This window comes from Lissotriton helveticus, chromosome 1_2 (assembly GCF_964261635.1).
Source record: "Lissotriton helveticus chromosome 1_2, aLisHel1.1, whole genome shotgun sequence".
Classification (NCBI taxonomy): Eukaryota; Metazoa; Chordata; class Amphibia; order Caudata; family Salamandridae; genus Lissotriton; species Lissotriton helveticus.
The window spans coordinates 93033306-93059551 of record NC_136058.1 but is presented as its reverse complement, the minus strand read 5'-3'; the positions used below and the strand labels follow the sequence as shown (position 1 = coordinate 93059551).

Below are 26246 nucleotides of genomic sequence, written 5' to 3'. Positions count from 1 at the left end.
CTTTTTGACTGTAAATTACTTAGAGGGATGAACATGGCATGGTCCTGCAATTGTGCATTATCACAACTCACAGTAGTGTATACTTGTCTTTAAATGTTTGAGAATAAAGTGCTATACTGAGGACCTCTCCTACTTGGCCATATTGAGTAAGTGGCTGACTCTCGTGTTTGATTTCTAGTAAGCAAAACATGCAAGCCGTGGATGTGGATGTGGACGGGGGAATGTGTAGTTCCTACCAGGCAACCATTTAATAATTCCAGGCGGACAAAGTATTACGCTCGTACCAAAGGTTCCCAAATTGTCTCAAATTGTGTTGAGTGGAGAGTCTGAAATCTTATAAAGATGTGAAAAAAGAGCTCTGCTGCAGTTAAATAAAGAGAAGAGCTTTTTTATTAGGTAAAGAGAGAAGCAATTGGTATATTCCATTATGGACTTAAACAGAAGAGTCACTACAGCAAACGTAGCATCCCAAATCAGGTATGGGAGTGCAATCACAATTTCAAACCTGAGCAACGCTTGCAAAAATAAGTGTACATATCAATAAAGAAATCTCTTCAGTGGTATTAAGTTTCTTTTCTTCTCTTTATTTTTCTATTTTCATGGTATCTTCTGAGTTAACAGTTCTTATTTGGATATACTCCAACCACAGGGTAACCAAAAGAATTCTTGCCACAGTTCCTAATTTGAAAATCCCTCAGCCACAGGATAGCCAAAAGGTCTTGCCAGCATGTGTTTCGTCAGGCATTTATGTCAAAAGACCTCATCAGGGCAAGGATATATATATATTTAATAATGAAAGAACAGTACGGTGATCAGTCCATGAGCCATACGCCCAGACTAAGTCAAATTCCTCCAAGTTCAAAACATCGCTTCACAATATAAGGAAGACCAAGTGGAGATGTCCAAAGTCCCGGTACAGGTACACAGAGTTTGGACTTAAGTTTCAGCGAGGAAGCAATCAAAAGCGCGTGTCTTACATCGGCGTCTTTTCCTCCTATTAAGCACGGAGGGAAAGAAATGTCCTTAATAATAGGGTGCCGCCTTTATTTAAGTCAAATTGTATATATTCCTAGACTGCAGTTTTAGGGCAGCAATGGGATCAGAGCACTGCTGGCAAACATGGTCAGCACATCTGGCCTGGAAGCGACTCTTCGCAGGTACAGGGCTCACCATGGGCAGGCTTCATGGGAGCGGTCATCACCACACAGCGCTCAGAAACGCTTCGGTCCATTCCCAAGATGGTCCAAGAAGAATCCTCAAGAGCTGCCTGCAGTCACTATGACAAAGAGGTCGTCTGCCCAAGCCTATGTCTGAGCACACACAGTCTCTGGTGATCGAGTGAGGCCGAGAGGTCCTCGGTCCAGACCTTCAAACCTTCAACTGTGATACGCAGGGTCCCAGACAATGCAGCAAGGACATTCATTTGGCAAACTGTGTTGTCTGCTGTACTAAGGAAGGCAGCAGTCTGTCAAAACAAGCATTTGCAATGCAATAGGTCTCGCATTATTTAAGTTTGAGCTATTATTATTGTAAATGGCAATGTTTTTTGCTTTATGCTATAGTTTTCTTATGTACATAAAAAGCTACATATAAAGTATTTGTTGTTAAAATTATTTATGCAGTATTTAAATTTGTTTGCATAAAAGATTACAAGAATATCTTAGCAAAAAAGTTAAACTTTTTAATGGTAATTGACTAAATGTCCATTTGTACATTTTAATTTCAAATAGGTAAGTGTAAACATCACAAATATATTGTGCAAACAGTGCAAAATATTTTAGCCCTAAATATTTTTGTTTTACGAGGTAGTTTGTAAGAAAATGATTGTAAAAGGCAAACACTGTAATTAAAATGTAACATATAACAGTACAGTTATGGCTAGTAAACATACATTAGTAGTATAGTATAATTGTAAACAAGATGTAAATAAGACTACAGAAATTAGCATGAATTATCACTTTAACATCAACTTTACAAACATTTTGAAAACACGATCACAGCTGGTAATCATGCATTGGCTTGTTATTACAAGCATTTCATTTTAATAAATATTTCTGATTCCCAAAAACAAATATGACAGTCTCTCAAAATAATGGCTTTTCAGTTTTAGTTGTATTTTTGATCTCCATGTCATCAAGTACTCATGAATATTACTGCCCCATGGACAGAGTCTGGCTTTACATGTCTACATATCAACATCCAATTCCATGAACACCCATCGCATGCCAGGGATGACCATCACCGCTGGTGAAGAGAAGCACAATTGGGTCAAGAATGCCCACAATACGTTGTGGTCCCATTATACCAGGGATGGGCTCAATAATGCCAAAGATGCCAACATCATGCCAAGCATTGCTAGACTAAAAGTGGGAATAATTCTAACAGGGACACCACCAATAAATTAAGAAGGAACACCATTACGCTAAGGCAAGCATTACCGCCTTCGGGTAAAGTCCGCGCTATATAAAAATGCATAAATACATGAATAAAGAAATACCGCCTTCGGGTAAAGTCCGCGCTATATAAAAATGCATAAATACATAAAAAAATAAATACCGCCTTCGGGTAAAGTCTGCGCTATATAAAAATGCATAATTAAATAAATAAATACATACCGCAAAACATCCTCGTTACTCTGCCGGCCTGCGACCAGGAAGTCAGGCAGGCCGGCGCGACACCCGGAAACAGGAAGTAGGAGGGCGGGAGCCTACCCCGCCTCCCACGGAAGAGCCGCGATTGGAGCCGTGTTGGGAGCAGGGAGCACCGGAGCAGGCAGGAGCCTACCCTGCGCCCCGGTGCCGAAGGAGGGAAGAAGAGTCCTGCTGCCGGGCCTTGCAGCTGAGGAGAGGAAGCCGGTGAGTGCGTTGCTGAGCGGCGGGCGGGCGGAGGGAGAGGAGCATGTAGGCGCGGGGGGGAGGCGGCCTGTGTATGTGTGTGTATGTGTGTGCGTGCGTGTGTGTATGTGTCTTGGAGTGCGTGTGTGTGACTGTGAGGGAGGGGGTGTGTGTGTGAGCGAGTGTCTGTCTGCGACGTGTGTGTGTGTGTCTGTGTGTGTGCATGCATGCATGCGCGGTAGGCTGGGAGGGCGGCGCATGCGCAGTAGGCTGGGAGGGCGGCGCAGGACGGAACGTGCGCGTTCGCGCAGCCAAATCCGACTGCTAAAAATCGTGCCAGTTTTGTGTCCCTCATTCCCCGGCATCAGACAGCTATAGAGTCTCTGTCCCTGTTCCAGGGCGAGACCTAAAAACAGATGGGAAGATTAGGCCAAGAGCACATCTCGGTGGAGCACTTCACAGTCTCCAAGGAGAACAGCTGCAAGGGATCACTGACGAAATCGTGTATAATGTGGCTTTGGAGACAAAACGAGGAAGGAAAAACTACTGTGGATTCTCCTAGTAGAACTAAAATAAACACCGGGCACATCTCTATTACTTGTAAATGACCAACCAGCAATCAGACACTTCCTTGCTCCCGAAAAATGAAAATATACAGTGTATTGGTGCACTGTAAATGCTTTTATATAGCGCTTCCTACCGCTGATGAGGCGTCGCAGCACCTTAGAGGGCACAGCATAACATTCTTAAATCCCTCTTCGGTTCTGACTACACTCACTGCAGATCTGGGCTCTCAGTCCAGTCCGCTGCCACGCGTTCAAAGCTCGCATGCTACCTGTCAATATAACAGATCTATTATCACCACATCTCTAAGCGAAGACATTAGCGAACCACTTGTAAAGCAATTAACTTATAGAGCCCTGAATCAAAGTTATGAATAGAACATTATATAATTAAACTCAACTTGGCCCCCGTCTGGATGACAGCGGGAATCTGGGCTGTTAGGGACATTAATCACAGATATCTGTTCAGCAACGATTCACACTACTGGAGCAGCTTTTAGAACACTTATAGGGTAAACGCACAGTTCACGCAGTGCATCTCAGAAATCTTTATTTCTATTAAGCAGAGCTAATGTATTAAGCCGACTAAAGAAGTCAAAGTGAACCATTTCTCATTTGTAGCCGGTAATCCCCAATACTGAACCGCGAAGGACTCACAGGCTGCATCTCTAACCTGACCAAGGTTTGTTCCCATGTGAAGGCGGGCGAGGGGTCGCAGAGAGGTGAACAGATTAGACAGATCCCCGCTCCAGCTGTCTCACTGGTTACAGGTCTGTCCTCTTCACCCCGGCACAGCTCGCCGACAACGCCTTCGGTGCAGTGCGGCTGGTCGACCCACACACTCTCCGGTTAGATGTCCCCTTTTGACGGCTGCTTTGTTCCGCCGATCAGAACATGGCGCCTTTCCTCGAGCCCGTGAACTCTCAGCACCATCGTCCAAGCCTCGTCGAGCTACAGGTGCCTCGTTTTGACTCGGGACTCGCAGCACATCCCTGGAGTCCCAGAAGAGGAGCAGACTGAACAGCCTGTGGGTTTACATTACGGAGAGTTATAATCCTCGAGTTCCACAACTCTCACTAGTTGGTCGAGGACAATATCCCTCTCCCTCGGCCTTTGCTGTGCAGAGCAACTGTCGGGGACACGGGTCTAGGGGCCACCAGCCGAGCAAGAGTGCCTTCAGAGCCCTGCTGCACGTCAACTGAGGTCACTCCAGACTGGCCTATGGAGGAAGAAGCCTTGAACATTCTTAAATCCCTCTGGGACAGAGGTCCTCTTCTGCAGGGCTTAGAAGTGCTCTACCCGGCCCTTTTCTTTTTGACCTGCTCCAAGTTTTTTCCTCTTGTGGAACTGATAACCTGTGAGCCCCACAGAGGTGATCCCCAATTTATCAAGAGGAGGTCAACATCAGACACCCGGCTCTGCTAAAAGAAGACCCATCCAAAGTGAGTCTCAAAACAAACCGGGGCTAGCTCGGCCCTCTCCTACCAGGCCGAGGTGTGACTGGCAGAAGCAACAGTTCAAGGTTACAAGCCTTTGAAATTTCACCCATCGCGGGAGACTAAATATTTGCCCTTCTTTGTTATCTTCCCTGCAGGCTGTCCTTTTTCCTCCTACTACTTGTTGTCACTACAGGTTGTAATTCTGGCCCAGTCCTAAATAATATGATATTCAAAGCATCTGAACTACTAGAACAATTGTAAAAGAAACGTAGAAACGCTAAAATAGAATGTCAAAAGAAGAGAAAAGGGAAAAAAAACCAAAATTGGTGTGCAGGGAGTCTATCAATTTGATGCTGTGAATATGTGTCTTCGGTTCTGGGGAAAGGTCAGTGCGGGAGCCGGAAGTAGAGGAAGCCCACCGTGAACGAAACCTCCCAGGAAGGAAAAAGAGTATGTCTCCGTGCCCCAAAGGTGCCAGTTTCGTGATCCCGTGGGTATAGGGTTCTCAATGAGTGTGCAGCAGCGTCATTGCATGGTGTAACTGAAATATGCTGTATGTATGTGTCAGGTACCAAACAATTATGCATGCGCACAGCCCCCCCCCCCCCCCGTCTACCATCCTGGTGATGCTAGAGGAGGCCCCATCTAGTCAATTCCTCTATTGTGACATGCTCGATGAAAGACTTCAGGGTATCATACCAGCTTTGTGCAATGGGATATTTGCGTAGTCCCGCAGTTTCGTCTCTATGAAGGGTTACGCTCTCCGCCCTCGCCCAGTTGTCAAAAGAGGTACGTCAATGTGTTGCCTGTGGGGGTTCACTGCGTTTCAAATGTTTGGTGATTAGCCTCTTCGCTGTGATAAGCCCAAGGTCCCAGAATCTAGTAGGGACTTTGTTAAGTTTCGTTCTCTTGTACAGGCCCAGTATGCATGCCTCCCATGTGTGTCGCAGTTCCTCGCCTGCACCCTCCGTCAGTATATCTGTCACAGTGTGCCAATATGTCCGTAGTGTGGGGCATGATCACAACATATGAAGAAGATCTGCGCCCACAAGGGAGCACCTCGGACACGCCGACGTTGTGATCTCGAAATACCTATTGGCTTTATTAGGTGACAGGTATGCGCGGTGTATGATGTAGAGTTGGAGAAGTTTGAAGCGGGAGTTGCGCGGAATGTTGGTGGCACCGGCCAGTACCGCCGCCCATTCCCTGTCCGTCCATGCCTTCTCCCTGTCTTCTACCCATTTGTCTCGCAGTTTTTGGGAGGAGCATTGCGTGTGGGTCAGGAGAGCTTGCACCAGCCAATGTTCCACATGAGAGCCATGTACCATGACATGTAGGTATTGTACTAGTAGGTGTGTCAGCAGTTCCTCAGAGAGGTCTCCCCACCTCCGTGAATATAGATGTAAAAGTGTTGCGTGTAGGAGAAACTGCCCGGTTGGGAGGCCCGTGTCCGTTGCTAGTGTCTCGAACGGAACCAAAGCGCCTTCGGCATATGAATCTCCCACTGTGTCTACTTCGACCTGCGTCCAGCGCTCTAGTGCTGCTTCTGTTACTGCTCCTCCAACTCTGGGTGTGCCCAGCAGTGGAAGTACCGGGGCGTACGGTATCACAGCACAGGTGAGCTTTAAACTTCTAATATAGCATTTGCGAGCCACTGCCAAATGCAATTGTGTTGGGCAAGAGACTTTGGTCAGGGGATGAAACAGGGTGTGAATTTGTGTGTGGGTCCAGACCGTGGCGTCCGTGGCGGTATCACACATGTTCTTCCCGCTTAGCCATCCAGCTACCCATTGCAGCTGCGCTGCCAGGTAGTACAGCTACTGATTGGGGACTGCCAGACCTCCAGCGTCGGGTGGTGCACAGAGCTTCTTCTGCGCCACACGCGGTCTCCCTGCGTTCCATATTAGGCCTCTGATTGAGGTTTCCAGCTCTCGGAATATGCGAGTCGGGACATACACCGGGATGTTAGCATAATAATACAATAGTCTGGGTAAAACAATCATTTTCGTCTGCGTGACTCGAGCAGGCACGTTCAGGAAGAGGGTTTTCCAGAAGGACATCTGCGCTTGCAGGGAGGATATAGCACGTACTAGGTTGCCCTCTAACACATCAGGTAGAGTTCTGTAAATATAGATTCCAAGATAGCGGAACGTGGTGGGGTGCCAAGTGAGTCTCTCGTCATTAATGCGGATCTCACATTCCTGTGCGTCCGCACTAAAGGAATACACTCCAGATTTGGCCCAATTGACCTTCAGTCCCGACATAGCTTCAAAGGCGCGAAAAGCATCAGACAGGGCTAACGGCAAGCGGATCAGGTCATTGACATATAATAATAAGTCGTCGGCATACAAAGATACCGTATGCAGCCCATCCGCTAGGGGGATCCCCCACTCTATGCCTTGCTCTCTTAGTAGTGCCGTCAGGGGTTCCATTGCCAACGAAAAAAGTAGCGGGGACAGAGGGCATCCCTGTCTAGTGCCCCTTTTAACACGAATAGTGTCTGATAGCAATGTACCGGTGCGTACTCGTACTGTGGGTTTATGATATAACAATCCCACCATTTGAATATAATCGTCTCCGAGGTCAAATTTCCGCAACACTTCTACCAGGTAGGGCCACTCCACAGAATCGAAAGCCTTTTCAAGGTCCAGTACCAAGCATCCGGATCTGGGCCATCGCTGTGCGGCATATCTTTGCACTTTGAACAAGCGCCGTATATTGTGGGAGGTGCTTCGGGTGGGGACAAAACCATTTTGGTCGCTGTGTACAAGAGTTGGGACTAAGGGGGCCAGTCGATGGGCCAGTACAGAAGATAGTATCTTGTAATCAGTATTGAGAAGGGCTAGTGGGCGGTACGAGCCTAGGTGCGTGCAGTCTCTGCCAGGCTTAGGGAGGGAGATACGGTTGGCCTCGTTCAAGGTGGGGGGGAGGGAGGAGTCCAAGATGGCCGCCGTGTATACTCTCAGTAGCTCGGGGATCAGTAAGTCCGAAAAGGCTTTAAAACATTCAGCTGGCAGCCCCTCCGGGCCTGGGGACTTGCCATTAGAAAGGGAAAAAATGACGGTGCGTAGTTCGTCGGGTGTAAGTGGGGCCTCCAGATCATCTCGCTGTGCGTCACCCGTTCCTGGCAGCACTATGTCGGAGAGGTATGTGGTTATGTCAGTAAGAGAGACTCGTAGTCTAGACTGATATAATGACGTGTAATGATGTACGAAAGCATAGTGTATGTTGCGTTGTGTATATACTACATCTCCCTGGCTAGTGCATATTGCCGCCACTGGCGTCATCCGAGTATCTTGTTGGATCAGCCATGCCAGCAACTTTCCCGGCTTATCACCGAGATGGTGTGTGCGTGCTGAGTGGGCCTCATAGTTAAGGTGACGCAGTCTTTTTAATAGTCTTGCATGCCCTGTGCGTGCCTCGTGTAATGATTTGCTGCTTCCCTCCACCGATTCGCGCTCCTTGCGGAGTAAATCAGCTTCAATGTGTGTTTGGTCTTTATCGAACTGTTTCCGCATGCCAGCCTGTGTGCCCAGGCAATGACCCCTGATTACCACCTTAAATGCATCCCAATCGATTTGGGGGGTGGATGCGGTATTATTATTTATTTCAAAGTATTGAGCAAGATGCGCGTGTAGTGAGTTGCGAAAGGAGGCGTCTAGTAGGAGATCAGGTTGAAGTCTTCAAGTGGGTATAGGCGGGTGTGGGCGTGTCCATGCCAACTCTAGGATATGCGGATTATGATCGGAGTGGGTGCGGCCCATATAGTATGTATCGGCAACATGCGGGAGCAGCTCGCCCGATAGCATGTACCTATCCAATCTAACGTGTAGTGTGTTGCGCCCGAGTAATAAGAGTATATCTTTGTGGCTGGGTTGAGACTTCGCCAGGCGTCATGTAGATCCCACTGCAATGCCCAGCTAGTCAACGCCTTCATAGCCTCGTGTACAGGAGTGCCAGACAGGGGCGGGAAAGAGCGGTCTAGGGAGATATCGAGCACACAATTATAGTCACCTCCCAGAACCCAGGGGACCCCATGCCAGGGCGCCAATGTCGTAGATCATTGCGTAAGAAAACCTTCCTGATCTGTGTTAGGGGCATATAACGATGCCAGGACCACTGATTGACCATCAAGCATACCCTGTACCATTACGAATCTGCCCTCCGTGTCTATGTGGGAACATGAAATCACAAAAGGTGTCCCGGGTCTTACCCACAGTAGCGTCCCACGAGCATAGGACGAATACTTAGTGGCATAAAGTTGCCCGCGCCATCTGCGATGTAGCTTCTGCACTTCCGCGCCATTCAAATGTGTTTTCTGTAAGAGGGCTATGTGAATCCGGTGCCGTTTTAGATATGAAAAGATTTGGTACCTGCATGAGGGCGTATGCATTCCACGTACATTCCACATGCATATTTTTTATCAATTACATTGTAGTTTCAGGTGACTCCCCCACTGCGCCACATTTCTACTGCGAGCTGCCACTCCGGCCCCCCACCGCCCCCCCCGCAAACAATCAAAGACGCTTCAGCGATTGTCTGGATAGACTGCACAAAATAAAAATAAAAATGCAATCCAAGTGGAGCATTGAACCAAGGAAAACACAACAACTGGAGAATACCAAAAGGTCGACTGCCAAACATGCCGCCATCCAAACTCTCTAAAGAGGTAACGAACATTCAAGTCCAGGGGGGTCGCTGTGCACGTGACAACGGTGACGTTGCAACTATGAGGCAAGTAGAGCAAACGCCTCCCTCCCCAGGCATTCTATGTCAGTTATGCCTGACAGTAAGTGTTCCAGCTAGAAATGGCTCAGTTTGTTACATTTGGGCTTCAGAGTCAGTGAGTACATCAGAGGGCCCAGCAGCCTCCATAGCATTTCACCCGGACAACCAAGCGCCATTCAGTAACACTCAGACAGTTCACCGGGGAGTCCCCGCCAGGGCACACCCCCCAGGAAGCAATCACCTCAGCATTGATACTCACTGCGCCTTGCGACAATGACAAAGAGTGTGATAGGCGTCCAGGTTTTAGCTGTTGTCAGGGCCATGAACTTGGCTGTCTCTCAGCTAATTAGGAATGCCAACTCGCTGTGGAGCAGAGAATCCGTTTCAAGTGATGTGGACGTCCTTTCAATGGATCAGATCTGCCGTCTGCGGAGTTACGTCCGGCCTTTCCGTGGACATTTGAGAATCGGGCAGTCCATAGATGTTTTCATTGTCGCTGGGCAGTTCCCGCGGGCTGGCCTCTAGGGCGGCATCCGTGCTCGGGGAGCCACTGAGTTCCGTCACCATTCGGAGAGCATCTCTCTGTTCACTATGCACTAGCTCCGATGGCGGGCCAACCCCCGTCGCTGTCCGTGTCTTGCGGGCCGGCGATGATTTATTTCTGCGGTGTCGTCTAGGTCCTCGGAAGCGTGGCAAAAGTGAAGAAGCCGAGGTTGGTCTGGAGCCCCCAGCCGCTCCACCGTCCAGCCAAGCTTCAACCTCCTCCGGGCTGGCAAAGAAGTGCGTTTTGTCTTGAGCTATCACTCGCAATCTGGCAGGGAAAAGCAGGGAGTACTTGAGTTCCAGTTGGCGTAATCTTTGCTCGACTGCTAGAAAGGAGTGTCTTTGCCGCTGGACTTGAATCGTGTAGTCTGGAAAGAACATGATTTTGGCATTGTCAATGCGAACATCTCGGAGCAGTCTGGTCTCTCGCAATATGGAGTCTTAATCACGGTAGTTCAATATTCTGAGGAGCATGGGTCTGGGGTTAGACCCTGTGGGTAGTGGTCTTGTCGGTACACGGTGCACCCGCTCCACAACAAAGTGAGGTGACAATGCGCCATCCGCTAATAATGTTTTCAGCCAGCTTTCCATACGCGTCGCAGGCTCTCTCCCCTCTCACCGTTCCGGCACTCCTACAATTCTTACGTTGTTTCTCCGTGCCCGCCCCTCAGCGTCCTCAGCACGGTCTTCTAAGAATTCAACTCTGTTGAGTATGTCTCGCATTTGCTTGTCAGTCTGGGTAATTCGGGGTGTAAGGTCCGCTACATTGCCCTCCAGGGTGGTGGTGCGCTCCGCCAATTTCTTATGGTCGGCGCGCAGGTGAGTTAGATCTACAGCCACACCATCTATCTTGGCCTCCATGGAGGTGCGGGCGAGCTGCATCAATTTTTCCAAGCGCTCCCTGGCCGCCAGCATTGTGTCAAGTTTAACTGTCGTAGGGTCAGAATCTGTCGTTTTCGTGGACTTCTCCATCTTCCCCTTCAATTGGGTGCTTCCAGAGCCAGTCCTTGCCCTGGTACCCCCAGACATGGGCGGCGTAGTAGGTAGGGTGCCGGTGCCCAGCGTAGCAGTGATTAACAGGCTGTAAATCTTCAGCTAGTGCCAGAGGAGGCGTGGAAGGGCAGGCGCTCAGGTGCAACAAATCACAAGCGGAATTCCCGTGCTGGGCGCATCAGATGAGGGGTGCGTCAGTTGTTCACCGTGGATCGGCGGAGCGTCGGCAGGGGGGAGTCCGCCAGCGTCCCCCCGCACATCCGACCAGCACGGCACGTTATGTCGGGCAATGAACTGGAAATGCGTCTCCACCGGCACCTATCACTAGTTACAATCCCTTCCCAGGGAGTCTGTAATGTGCACATGCAGAGGGGGGGGCGCCGCGCCGGCTCCACGTGGACAGTGCCCACACCCCGGCTCTCCTCAGGTAGCTCTCGCCACGCAGAGCGTGTAGTGGCATGCACAGTGCCCTCTGTGTGCCACAATGATAGTCTCGGCACCGCAGCCCGGGCTGGGCGGGTGTGGGGGCGGGGGGCTCGTCATGCAGCAATGACCTCAAAACTATAATAGTTATTTTTTTTATAATGCGCTTCATACTTCACTTCTGCTGTTTCTATGCACTTTAAATACCAGATGCTACAACTACTACCCAATTTAGTGGTACTCCATTCATGGCTCATAGAATGATTGCAATCTGAGTCTGCCATAAAGTCATTCAAACGTTTCATCTTCTTATCGGTAAAGACATCAACGTAGAGAAGTACCCCACTAGCCCATTTGCTGGCTTGCTAATTATTATCTAACGCTCCACAGCAATGGCAGAATTCAGTCATTTCCCACCCTCGGACCATGAAGGGACTTTCTACCACTGTGGGAGGTCAAAAGAGAGCTAGAAAGCATTATTATATAACTGAAACATCGTGCCCCGCTTTGCCTAGTATACCACATTTAATAATTTTGAAACTGTAATTATGCACCCTACGTGGCCGATCAGGCTTCTTTCCTTACAGGACCAAACGTCGGGAATCCTGCATAAAACAACAAACGTACAACAGTTCTGCTGAAATATTAGTCAGCTGTAAAACGCGTAGCTCACCCTAGCTCAAAACACACAACACAACTCTGCAAAAAAGTATTAATACGTATTCTCTATGTATGCTCCTGCAGCCATCTTCTGTGTTTACTGCCGGCTCTGACTTCTGTGACGTTACACATGGCACAGTCGTACAGCTTCCTGAAAGGCCCTATAAAAGTCAGCTGTAAGCTTTTTCACAGCTGACTTTTAAAGAGCATTTTAGGAAGCTTCCTGTTTTGTGTTGCCAATGACGTACTCTTCTCCCGCTGTCTTTACTCCACCCACAGAGACGGACACAGAGACACACACACAGAGGCGCACAGAGACAGACAAACACAGACAGAAAGAGAGACACACAAAAGACAGAGACTGAGGCAGATAGAGACGGAGACAGAGAGAGACAGAGAGACACAGAGACAGAGAGACACAGAGACAGAGAGACACACAGAGACAGAGAGACACATACAGACAGAGAGAAACAGATAGAGACACACAGACAGACACACAGGACAGAGACAGACAGACAGAGACACACAGACAGACAGAGGGAGACAGAGACACAGAGGCAGAGAGACACACACACAGACAGAGAAGCACACAAAGGCACACACACAGACACAGAGACAGACACACAGAGACCGAGACACAGAGACACACAGACGGAGAGATACACACACAGACAGACGCAGAGACAGAGGCACACACAGAGACAGAGGCACACACAGAGACAGACACAGAGACTCACACAGAGACAGGCGCACACAGAGACACGCACACACACACAAAGAGACGGGCACACACAGAGAGGCGCGCGCGCACACACACACACACACACACACACAAAGGCACGCACACACACAGAGGCACGCACACAGAGACACGCACACACAGACACACGCACACAGACGCACGCACACAGACGCACACAGAGACAGAGATGCACACAAAGAGACTGAGACACGCACAGAGAGACAGACGCACACACAGAGACATACACACAGAGACGCACACACAGAGACATACACACAGAGACGCACACACAGAGACATACACACAGACGTACACACAGAGACAGAGACGCACACAGAGACAGAGACGCACACACAGACGCACACACAGAGACATACACACAGAGACATACACACAGAGACATACACACAGACGTACACACAGAGACGCACACAGAGACAGAGACGCACACAGAGACAGAGACGCACACACAGAGACAGACGCACACACAGAGAAAGACGTGCACACAGAGACACACACAGAGACAGAGGCGCACACAGAGACAGAGATGCACACAAAGAAACAGATGCACACACAAAGACGAAGAGACAGAGACGCACACACAGACAGGTGCACACACAGAGAGGCGCACACAGACGCACAGAGACACACACAAACACACAGAGACAGAGATGCACACACAGAGAGACGCACACACAGAGAGACACACACACACAGAGAGACACACACACACAGAGAGACTCACACACAGAGAGACTCACACACAGAGAGACGCACACAAAGACAGAGACGCACACACAGACAGAGACGCACAGACAGAGACAGAGACGCACAGACAGAGACAGAGACGCACAGACAGACGCACACACAGAGACGCACACACAGAGACAGAGATGCACACACAGAGAGACGCACACACAGAGAGACAAAACACAGAGACCGAGACGCACACAAAGACACAGAGACGCACACAAAGAGACAGAGACGCACACAAAGAGACAGAGACGCACACACAGATGCACACACAGACGCACACACAGAGACGTACACACAGAGACAGACGCACACAGAGACAGAGACGCACACACAGAGACACACACAGAGACAGACGCACACACAGAGACAGACGTGCACACAGAGACACACACAGAGACAGAGGCGCACACAGAGACAGAGATGCACACAAAGAAACAGATGCACACACAAAGACGAAGAGACAGAGACGCACACACAGACAGGTGCACACACAGAGAGGCGCACACAGACGCACAGAGACACACACAGACAGATGCACACACAGAGAGACGCACACACAGAGAGACTCACACACAGAGAGACGCACACAAAGACAGAGACGCACAGACAGAGACAGAGACGCACAGACAGAGACAGAGACGCACAGACAGAGACAGAGACGCACAGACAGAGACGCACACACAGAGACGCACACACAGAGACAGAGATGCACACACAGAGAGACGCACACACAGAGATAAAACACAAAGAGACAAAGACGCACACAAAGAGACAGACGCACACACAGATGCACACACAGACGCACACACAGAGACAGAGACGCACACACAGAGACGCGCACACACAGACGTGCACAGAGAGAGATGCACAGAGAGAGATGCACAGAGACACACACACAGAGACAGAGACGCACACACAGAGACAGAGACGCACACACAGAGACGCACACACAGAGACAGAGACGCCGAGACAGAGACGCCCACACAGAGACAGACGCCCACACAGAGACGCACACACAGAGACAGAGACGCACACACAGAGACGCGCACACACAGACGCGCACAGAGAGAGATGCACAGAGAGAGATGCACAGAGAGAGATGCACAGAGACACACACACAGAGACAGAGACGCACACACAGAGACAGAGACGCCCACAGAGACAGACGCCCACACAGAGACGCACACACAGAGACAGAGACGCCCACACAGAGACAGACGCCCACACAGAGACGCACACACAGACCGAGACACAGAGAGACACAGACACACACACAGATAGAGACACACAGGCAGAGACACGCAGGCAGAGACAGACATGTGTGTGCATGTTGTGTCTGGTGGCTCAGTGGACTAATGCATCCGCTGCAGGGGCCTATGTTAAACCTCATGGTCACCGTTTTTTTTTCCACTCTAGCCCCGCCCCCCACTGACCCCGCCTCCACAGGGGCGGCCCTCGGCCACAAACCACACTCTAAATTTGGCCCCCGAGAGAAAGTTAGTGAGTACCCATGGTCTACAAGTTACAGTTATTATAACATTCTGGGCACTGTTACATCTTGAAATATCATTGTAATATCATTACAGTATGTTAACTATCCAGCTGTGAACGTATCCGATACTATACAAAAAGTTACATTAGTGGCACTTTGAACACCACACACACCCAACATTTGTCATGCCCATGAGAAGTCAAATAAGCACTTCAGAAACTTCAACAGATTAAAAGATTAAGTCAGAGTTTCCAACTGAGCCAGCAGGTTATTTCTGCTGTTAAGAACCTAGGTTAAGATCTGTGCTGTGTTCAGCAGGCCTAATCCCAAATCCGCAGCCTGACAACAGCAAGGAGATGACAGGGCTTTGTTTGGGCTTTGATGCGCCCACCAATCAATCATAAAACAGAACGAATCCATTTACGAAATTATTTTGTACACCATGCAACAGTTGAACGTAACACTTTGTAAAAGAATTTGGTAAACAGAACAAGGAAATAAGGCGAATAGAACCGAGCAGTAGTATAACGTTTTTATTTTTAAATCTTCTCGAATAAACCGCTTTTTGTGTTTCCTTTTCACCTAAAAAAACTTGCAATTATGCTTAAAATGACCATGTTTCAAAATTCAAGACTATCTAGCTTGCAGAGAAAAGCGATAGATGGGATACATACAAATAAATATATATATCACATCGCAAACGAATGCACAGTCGGGGCATGTCCGGCTTTGGAAGCAATAACATCAGTATTTTTATTCTGGGTGAACGTCTCCAATCCCGCTCAAAAATATGTATGAATCACTTTCAAACACTACTTTCGCGTTAAGCTTAGACCTGCATTGAAAATGAAGGCGTGAACTTACAGTATCGCTAGAAAGTGTTTTCTTCGTCCACAAGACAGGAGAAACAGGAATCTCTTCGGACAGTAATAGGTTGAAGGCTGCAGCCACTAAATTCAACTCGGACAAAAGTCACAACCAAGGTAACCGGCCCGAAAAAAATTAAACAAGTGTCTTATGGTCGTCCACTGGGTTTCTGGGCGCTCTGGTGAGCGAGCTGTCCTGCGCTCGACCGTCTGGCAATAGGCACACGCACATGTGGGGTGGTGGTGGCCCCTTCTACAAAGCTAGCAGAAAGCCCCGCGGGCTTATTACTGTGCCAGGCATCCTTGAAGTTCACCGGCGCGCCCCCGAGGCTGGCGTGGTTCCTTCTTGTAATCCAGTTTCAACAACAAACATTTCCGCCTTGAGTGATGCGCCCTGTCGCTAGCTCTTTCCTCGCCACAAGCTGCCACCCCCTCCCAGCCTGCTCCTCCTACACCCCAGTGCTTTTCTACAGGCCCCACCCCCCCTTCTGACGCGCCGAGGAGCTCGGTGTAACTGCTCATCTCCTGGCAAGTACATTCTTCCTAGGCGGAACTGACATGTTAAACCCTGTATCAGCATCTTTATTTGCGATTCTCAAGGGTCTACACTTTCTGGGTAGGCAACAAAGCTTACAAAAAAAGGTTGTATAAAATGAACGAGCAGGCCAACACATACCAGGGCTGCTAGCATTAACAGCATTGTCATGTTTTATATCGCGGGCAATAACATAAAAACAAAAGCTATCATTTTCACATATAAAAAATAAACAGAACTGCAAAACAAGAAGACATGGGGTATTTCAGAGCTGTCGCAAAGAATACAAAAGTACAGAATCGACATGTTACAAAAAATACACGGAATTTTGACACAGATTGCTCTTCAAGTAGTCTGTTGATCCTACCATAAACACAAAATATAAACTGATATGTATTTTTCTTTTAGTCAGGTGCACCCCCTAGCACTCACTGCTGTGATCCATGCACCTAGAGGTCACAAGGATGAATTTCTGTAGGGATGATGCATCATTTCATTCGAAAGAGGTCGACAACTCGTGCACCATTCAGTTGGGGGAATAATAACTTTTGCTATAACCCTCGCATGTGCCTACTCAGTGGGTCACCCGTCTATACTTACTTGCTGGTGGACATACTGCATACATTCTCCGTATTCCCCCATCAGTCCTAGTCAATAATGTCAGCCAACAATCTCAGCTCTTAGTGGTGGTCATTGTTGGCCGCAGATTTATTAATATCAATAAAGATTATTAATAACAATATTAATAACATACTGGTTGTACAATCTTCATTTGCGAACTTTAACCATCAATCATGCACATCACATTACAGTTTATGACACCTTCCTCTGATACAGGTGTCTGTCTCTCGTGCACTCATCAGTTCGTAAATGGCACTTGTGTACAACCAGTTCTTAATCAGTTTTATTGGTGTTCCAGTAGTTGGTTGGCCACACCCCTTTTTGGGTGTCATGGAGGGGAGCTTCTTTGCCTGGAGTTAGGTCCCCAGCTCGCTACCATTTGCGCCCTGCCGTCCGGCCGGGTCTGGGCCGCGAGTGCCGTCTCCGTCTTTTCCTCCCCTCCTTTGTGCGGCCACGTCACCCTGCCGTGCGGCATTGAAAAGTGAGTGGCCCTCCTCCTACACACCGCCCACCGGTGTGTTTGGTTAGCCAACGATTGTAGGATTTCCGCCAACGCCTTCCCCACTGTCCAGCACTGCGACTCTGCTGTTCCTCAGGTGTGGGTGGGTGGGCTTCAAACGATGTCGTTGTCGCGCCGCTCTCCCAGCTCCTTCGAAGACGTTGTGCTTCTGCTGGGGAGCGGCGATCCTTAAATCCCCCTGAGCCCCCAAGGGCTTCAGGTGAAACCCCCTTTGATTGGGGGGTTCAAAGGTAGCAAGGTTGGCCATTGGTCGCCCCCCATGGGCGCCCAGGTCACAAGGTCACTTCCTGTCGGGGTGGCTGGTGCGCACCCCGTATCCGCTGGTCCTGGCCGCTTCAGGGCGCCCAGGACCAGTTCCATCCCCCTGTTGGCACCGCGTGGGTTATGGCGCCGGCCCTTGAGCCTCCCCCACCCTGCGGGTGGATGCGGCGGCCTCTGCAATAACCCTCGCATGTGCCTACTCAGTGGGTCACCCGTCTATACTTACTTGCTGGTGGACATACTGCATACATTCTCCGTATTCCCCCATCAGTCCTAGTCAATAATGTCAGCCAACAATCTCAGCTCTTAGTGGTGGTCATTGTTGGCCGCAGATTTATTAATATCAATAAAGATTATTAATAACAATATTAATAACATACTGGTTGTACAATCTTCATTTGCGAACTTTAACCATCAATCATGCACATCACATTACAGTTTATGACACCTTCCTCTGATACAGGTGTCTGTCTCTCGTGCACTCATCAGTTCGTAAATGGCACTTGTGTACAACCAGTTCTTAATCAGTTTTATTGGTGTTCCAGTAGTTGGTTGGCCACACCCCTTTTTGGGTGTCATGGAGGGGAGCTTCTTTGCCTGGAGTTAGGTCCCCAGCTCGCTACCATTTGCGCCCTGCCGTCCGGCCGGGTCTGGGCCGCGAGTGCCGTCTCCGTCTTTTCCTCCCCTCCTTTGTGCGGCCACGTCACCCTGCCGTGCGGCATTGAAAAGTGAGTGGCCCTCCTCCTACACACCGCCCACCGGTGTGTTTGGTTAGCCAACGATTGTAGGATTTCCGCCACGCCGCAGGGAGGCTCACGTCTTTCTGCGGCTCCCCCCTGCCTCTGGTTCGCGGCTACCCACCCCTCCTTTCCTTTTTTTTTTTTTTTTTTTTTTTTTTAAGACAACCTGCGGGTGCCATTGCGCCCCACAGGTTATCCCAGAACACCTTCATCCCTTTGTCAGAGAGATGGACCCCACCTTGGGCGTACAGCTCTGGGCAGTCCGGGTGGATGAGGCCGTGCCTGATTGATTCCAGGCCATTGGTGGAGCAGAACTTGTGCATTGCGCTGCTCAATTTTCTTTTTTTTTTTTTTTTTTTTTTTACCTTGCATTATCGACCGCCTTGTGCTTCCTGCTGCTCATCTCCGACCAGACCACCGTCGTTGGACCCAGCCATGTCGCCGCCTCGGTGAGGTCCTTTTGGATGGCCTGCCCCACTGCCTTGCGCCCCAGTCGCGTCAGGTCGTTGCCCCCAAGGTGAATGATCAGGACGTCGGGCAGCCATGGGGTTATCCAGCGTCGGCAGCAGCTGCTCCCATCTCATATACCTTGTTCACCTATCCAGCGGATGTACGTCGCTTTGGGCCCGGTGGCTTGCTGCGCACCGGGTTAGGTTGAGGGACAAAGCACCCTGCCGTGCAGCATCCCAAGGCGGCCGCTCCCTCTCTCTTTTTTTTTTTTTTTTTTTTTTAAGATGTGGCCATCTGTATGACTTGTAAGCCCTGGAACGCCACCTGCCCATGGCCTGGATCCTCTCCTCTGGCATGCCATGCTGCGATGCCGAGGCTGCAGCCCCGATCCTGAATGAGTGAGGGGCAAGAAAGCATGAAGGTGGATTACCACTGGTAAAACCTACACCTACCCACACCGGTTAATGGAGTAGGCGGTCAACTGAGGCCGTAATCAGGGTCCACATACCTGTAGTTGTCCCTCCTCTGGTCCATGTTTTGCTGTGTGCGGCTCCCGGGCCGGCGTTTTTTTTTTTTTTTTTTTTAAGAAGGGCAGCGCTTGCAAGCATTTTGTTGCTGCCCGGTCCCAGTTGCCCCTTTTTATCGTTACTATCAATAGACCTGTTCGGACAAACAGCTTTGTAAGAGCAGACTGCTTCCCGCCGGGGCGCGTGGACTGAAAATCAATGCAGGTGGTGAGGTCTCGGATGTCCCCCATCAGGGGCTCACGCTCGTGAAGCACTCACGTTCTTGGAGTGCATACCTCAGTCTTTGTATGGGGCCAGCCAGTCCCGGACAAGCCTGCCATATGTAGCATTTTAACCCATCTCAGTAGATATTCGTGTTTTTTTTTTTTTTTTTTTGATTATGTTGGGAATAAGGGCATTGCAGGTCTGTAAGCGTGGGGATATTCTGCCAGGTGGGGGTAACCTCTCAACGCGTTCTGTGCCCAACAGGATTTGGAACCTGGGTGTTCCCTGAGGGAGTGTAAACGTGGTGCCCATTGCAGCTGTAGGGGGCTCACCCTACTCGGAATCTTTGACGATACTCACAAGTGCTTGATGTGCATTTTTTCCATTAATGCACATGCCCGTCTGTAGATAAATAAAGCGGTGTATGTGCGGGCGTGAGGCAACCCAGACTGCCAAGCAAAATCAAGTTGAGGATGAACTAGGCGCGTGTTGACCTGACAACCTTGGGCGCGGTGGTTTTTGCACCCCTTGCATGGAGCACCCTGGTGCAAATTGTTACTTTGGAGGAGGATTGTAACCTCTGGCCGTTCAGAGGTAAGTTACTTACAGTGTAACCCCACTCAGTCAAGGCTCTCGTTGTTGTGTGACTAGCTCACTCAGGATTTCCTTTTAATTCGTTATTTGCCGGCCTCTGTTCAAAGAGGCATAAACAGGACTACGAGTCCCAGAATGCAAAGGAAAATATGGATTTCCCGTTTTTGTGCCATCCGTTTCTTAATTACGTAGCAAGCCAACCCAGTCTGAGACACCTGCCCCGTGGTCCGGGGTACTGAAATGAAGTAGTGCGGTTGCTTTTTTCTTAAATCTTTCCGCTGTGCGCAGTTCATTTATTGTCCATACTGTTAAACACTATGACACAACTGGGGCCGCAGCCACCACTTGCAACTAGTTAACTGGACTTGAAGCGGGCAGAGCACAGATCCAACCGTGCCACGGGTTTCACGTGCGCCTCTGGATCTCCACAAACTTACTAATACAACGGGAACTGTGCTTGTTACAACTCCTCTCCCGCACTAGACCATTTCCTTGTGCACTGAGTACGTGCATCTTTCGCCTATCATTTGTATTTCTCTGTGCACTGCCTGCATCTTAGAAACAAGTTCCTCAGAAACCCTGCATGTAACCCTTTTTATTAGCAGCGCATCCTCTGTACATTGTTTCTAATTGCACGATTTCGCCTGGGTGTGCTACGGGGACACGGTCAATCATCGTCGGTGCGCTTTAATTGTTAAGCGCGGTTTGTTTTGCCCTTGCATGCCCAAGGGGGGCATATATTTATTTTGCTCAATGAGACATCTCGGATTGGGATATACTACAGTCACGCTGCAAGGGTTGGCTGATGCCTTCAGTGCTGAATAGGACGTCTCCGATTGGCTGCTGCCAGTGTCCCGAACGAGGCACAGCACTGCAAAATGTCATTAATGCAGGCTCCGCGGAGTCTGCCGCGGCTCGGGGGAGGCCTGGGGGGGGGTCGGGATGCCGATTGCTTCACGTCCAGCCTCTTGGGCCCGCCCCCTTATCCTAATGGCATTAGCGTGTCCGGGCCAGACTGCGGGTCCTGAAATAACCCTTGCACCACACAGGCACATTATGAATTGGTGCAACCAACACGCAGGCACATTATGAATTGGTGCAACCAACCTCCGCCGCCAACATATATTGGGCTGAGAATAATTTTAAGTCTCATATAGCCTCGCCGGGCGCCCGTTGTATCGCGCGAAGCAACATCCCTTTCCCCTTATTATTATTTTTTTTTTTTTTTTTTTTTTTTTGTACACGGGGGAAGTCGGCGGGATGCAACACTTCTGCCCAATCCCCCCCCAGTATTATCCTGGGCAACTCGCGGATAAAACCCGCCCTTGTGCGGGACGCCTCTGGAGGTTTCGGGGGGGCAAATGCGTACTTTAGTGTGTGCCACCCTGGACCCTTAATTAGGTATGCATTTTCCGTAGCTACGAGCACCCAGGAAGCACATTTGGTAATTCCAGCTCCTAGCTACTACCACTTTGCCGCTAGTCTGATGGCCTTGTCAAATACTACCCGACGCGGGCCATTTGCACTCGCCCGGTCGGCCAGAAACAATTATAACTCCCGTTTACCCGATCACCTGGTAACACCCTGCCCCCCAAGTATACAAAGTATCGTACCAAAGGATTTTCAACACCTCGGTTGTGGCCGACACTACGATCCGCACTACCGAGAAAGCTTTGCCTTGGGCGGGCTGGGCGACGGTGTATTGAAATGGACGCGCTTTTCAACAAACACAGGGGCTACTTTTGGGACTCCGCACGTGTTGCATTCTGCCTGCCTATTGTGCGGTTGGAAGATGGGGCTTTTAACAATTGAATGCATTTTCATGTCAGCAACTTAATCATGCCCCACTGCCGCTAGCGTTTAACCCCTCCTTGCTACTTTACCTCGCCACTACCGCTGCCCTGCTCCGCCTTGTTCGTCGCCGAAGCCGAGATTTTTCTTTCTTCGGTGTCTGGGGAGCCGGGGGGAGTTACTCTGCACTTCGCCGTCGTCTCTTCCGGCGCGCTGCCCACCTCGGAGTCTGGATGCCACCCGTGACAGTTTTCTTCCATCGATGCCTGGGGCGCTGGGGGGCCGCTCTGCACTTCATCGTCTTCTCTTCCGCTCTCTGGCTATCCTGGTTTCCCTCTCACCGTAGCGGCTCGATGCGCGCTAGTTGGGTGGGCGGGGGAGAAGCGAGGGCGGGTTACCTCTCGTTGCCGTGTTCGACGCCTCAAGCCTCTTGTGCTGACCCAAGGAGATGGGAGTGCGGTCGTCGTGCTGTACCGAGCTTCTCAGTTAGTCCGCGACCTGGAGCTCGCCGACCGGGTCTCGACTTCCTCCACTTCGTCTTCGTCCCGTACCTCGCCGACAGGGTCTCGCCTTTCTTCAGTCGATTCAGTTGCACCGCTCCCCCAGTTCTTCAAACGATGTCGTTGTCGCGCCGCTCTCCCAGCTCCTTCGAAGACGTTGTGCTTCTGCTGGGGAGCGGCGATCCTTAAATCCCCCTGAGCCCCCAAGGGCTTCAGGTGAAACCCCCTTTGATTGGGGGGTTCAAAGGTAGCAAGGTTGGCCATTGGTCGCCCCCCATGGGCGCCCAGGTCACAAGGTCACTTCCTGTCGGGGTGGCTGGTGCGCACCCCGTATCCGCTGGTCCTGGCCGCTTCAGGGCGCCCAGGACCAGTTCCATCCCCCTGTTGGCACCGCGTGGGTTATGGCGCCGGCCCTTGAGCCTCCCCCACCCTGCGGGTGGATGCGGCGGCCTCTGCAATTTACACCACTATTCAACAGAACACAATACGGAAGTGACAACTATATTATAACATAAATGGTATCGGGCACCAACATGGTATTTATTGTAATCACTTATCTTTACAATTTACACTTCCTATAAATTCCAGACACATAAAATAAAAAAAACCATTGTAGAATGTCAATATTTTAGGGCATGGAAACACTTCAAATAACAAAGACGAAAGAAGATGGCAAATTGCTCTCTCCGCTGCTAAATGCATCAACGTGCTGGAGGAGTAAGTATATATTGTAGAAACACAAAGTATTTAACATTGTTGTGTAAAGCGCTAACAACAAGGTGAAGAGACTATAAAAGCAGGGCTGAGAGTTGCAGTGGCCAACGCACTGGATGCTAGATTTTGAAAATCCTCAGATGCCCCAGGACAATTCATCCCTCTAAAAACCTCAAATCCACCCTGCGCAATAAACTCATTGAATGAAGAAGCAAAAAATGCACCCTGGGCAATATGTATTACACCTCTTTATAACCATCAGGTTCAATATGATGCCCCCTTTGAAACCCTAAGATTCAATGTGGGTGCCCAAGACTCCTTTACACAAAGGGCCTCACAACGAGTGTCCCGGTATTGGAATTTTTTTTAATCACATTTGGAAAATAATTGACACCCTGGCATTCAGTATTTGTCTGATGCAATACAATATTCCATTTATGAGTTTTACCTGCAAAAAAATGGGGCACAACATGATGATTTTGGTGCTCATTTCTCTAAAAGCAAAATGTCCTGGTATTTTCAGGACCTTTTCCCCTAGTAACTATCAGCAGGTTTGACCTGACGATACTTACCTGGAGAAAATTGCGTGATGCAGTGTTTCAGGCCACACTCCTAAATGCAATGAGTGTGTCAACATTAGTGACTACACATTTTGCAGTTAACTGGGGCACTCCTAATCAGGCCCGGGGTGGGATGAATACAGTTTGAATAATTTCTTTCACACTATCATAGCCACATACACCCTCCATTAATGAAGCTGAATGTCTTCCCTTCACTTTATCTCCAGGTCCTTCTACCACTGATTCAGGAGTTCATATTTATCAAATTCCAGAGTCAGCCAATGACTTTGGCCTTAAATTCACCCGCTTACTCCTCTAGGCCTAAAAGCTTCACAACTCCTAATACTCTGTGACTAACTAGGTAGTAGGGCTTTAAATGGCATGAAAAAACTGGGGGGTGGTGGAGTCTCTCAAAGGGGCGTGACCAATGTAATTGTAGTTGGATAAGCTCAGCGTTAGATAAATCCACTCTTTAAGGAAATAGAGATCCTTTCACTCTTGACCTTCTGGTACTTCGTATACAGACTCTGTGGCTAATACCAAGGAAGCATGTAAAATACTAGAAGGAAACTAGGAGGCACCAAACCTAAAGCAGTAACTTAAAAAAACTGTGTTGCACACATTTAAGTTAATTGTTGTTTTAAGAGAAGCAACCCAGCAGAAAATTGAAGTTACCAGGCCCTCCAAAAAAAATCCCTGCAAACACTCTTGCTGCTGAGCCTCTTCAACTTTTGGCCGAGTCTGATACCATCAATCACTAGTACCTAATGTAAGGTCCCAAACTAGTTCATTCTTGCAGAACAACCACGCACAAAAGGTAAAACAAATTAACTCCTTTTCTTGGCCAGTTCTTCTCCAGTACGACATCCCTAAAGGTTACATCAATGCCCCCCACATTAATTAAACTTTCCTCGACTTCATGAATCAGCCAATACTGCCACCAAGACACTGATGACACTGTATGTGACAGCCTACTAAGCTGCTCACATCTAGCACCTCTTTTATCTGTGCCAGATCCTGGGTGGCACCAAATCATCTAAAACTCAATGTTCCCGTACCTTCCTCTAATCGCTTTGTTTATTCGTGGCTAAAATGCCTCAACATCTTTGAATCAAACCCCATCATTGTTGATTCTACCAAATCCTTCATCATCCTACATAAAAGGCTTACTCTACATGGACATGCAAACTATATGGCCAAGCCCATCCAATTCCAGTGAAGGCTTTTCAAAGATGATAAAGATTACTTCTCTGAGTCGGACTTTAAGACAATCACACAAGTCTTGGTGCTGCCCAGACTGGATTATGTACACAATATCCTCAGCAGTTTACATAAAGCCAATCTGGTCTCCATCAAGGCTACATTGCAATCAGGCAGTCTTCTTCTTCAATTCTCTTTATTTCGGCTTGACGCCATAAAAGAACAATTTACGCAATACAATACAATAAAAGAATTAATAATAACATACAATTAAAAGGTTTTCAGAACATATTATATAACTGTGCAAAACATGTAGAAGGACTCTTGGAGCATAAAAATAAAAATCATGCAAGATAGAAGGACGTATCAATAAATTTAGGAGCGATTTCAGTTGAGCGGTACTATTAAAAACGAGTTCAAGTCCATAATTCAAGTCCAAAGATAATTCAGGTCCATAGAAGTGGGAAACTTGGTTACAACTTGTGACCCATTTTTTTCCTGCGGTGGCAAACAGAAAGTAAAAATCTACTAACACTAAATGTTATCTGCTGTGAAGTGTTTGTGGTCAAAATTCTCAGAGCCTGACGGTAGGATCTCAAGCCTAATAATAGGCATATTGGTTTAATCCATCTTGTTCTTTCTTGGCCATACAGGGGACAAAAAAAAAGAATATGTTGCTCATTCTCTATTTGATTGTTATCGCAGAGTGAGCAAACTTCGTCCAATGCCTCAGAAGATGGATCACGGCTCCTTGCCCAACGAGCCAAGGTTGATTTCAATACTAGATTACCGTATCTAAACTTTAAAAACAACGTTTTGGCAAGTGGAGGCTCTATTTCGTCCATAAAGGTCTCATAGAACGGTTCATCCTTAAAGTTCAAGAATTTTGAAACCAGTGGACCGCTAATTATGGAGTTCACAGTCATATTTGCTACATAGGACCAAAAGGCCCTTTTCAGGACTAATTTTGGGTTGGAAGGTAATAATTCA

General features: G+C 48.9%; 1 protein-coding gene across 4 annotated transcripts in view; it reads right to left on the bottom strand.

The window, feature by feature from the left end:
- The window catches only part of JAK1 (Janus kinase 1), a 490769-nt gene that overhangs the window by 357979 nt on the left and 106544 nt on the right, over positions 1-26246 (bottom strand). The window contains exon 1 of one of the 4 annotated variants that reach the window (XM_078669090.1): positions 16038-16419. The exons of the other annotated variants lie outside the window; for them this stretch is intronic. The gene's annotated coding sequence lies outside the window, so the exon portion shown is untranslated. Of the gene's footprint in view, positions 1-16037; positions 16420-26246 lie in introns of those variants that run through there. 4 annotated transcript variants of the gene reach the window in all.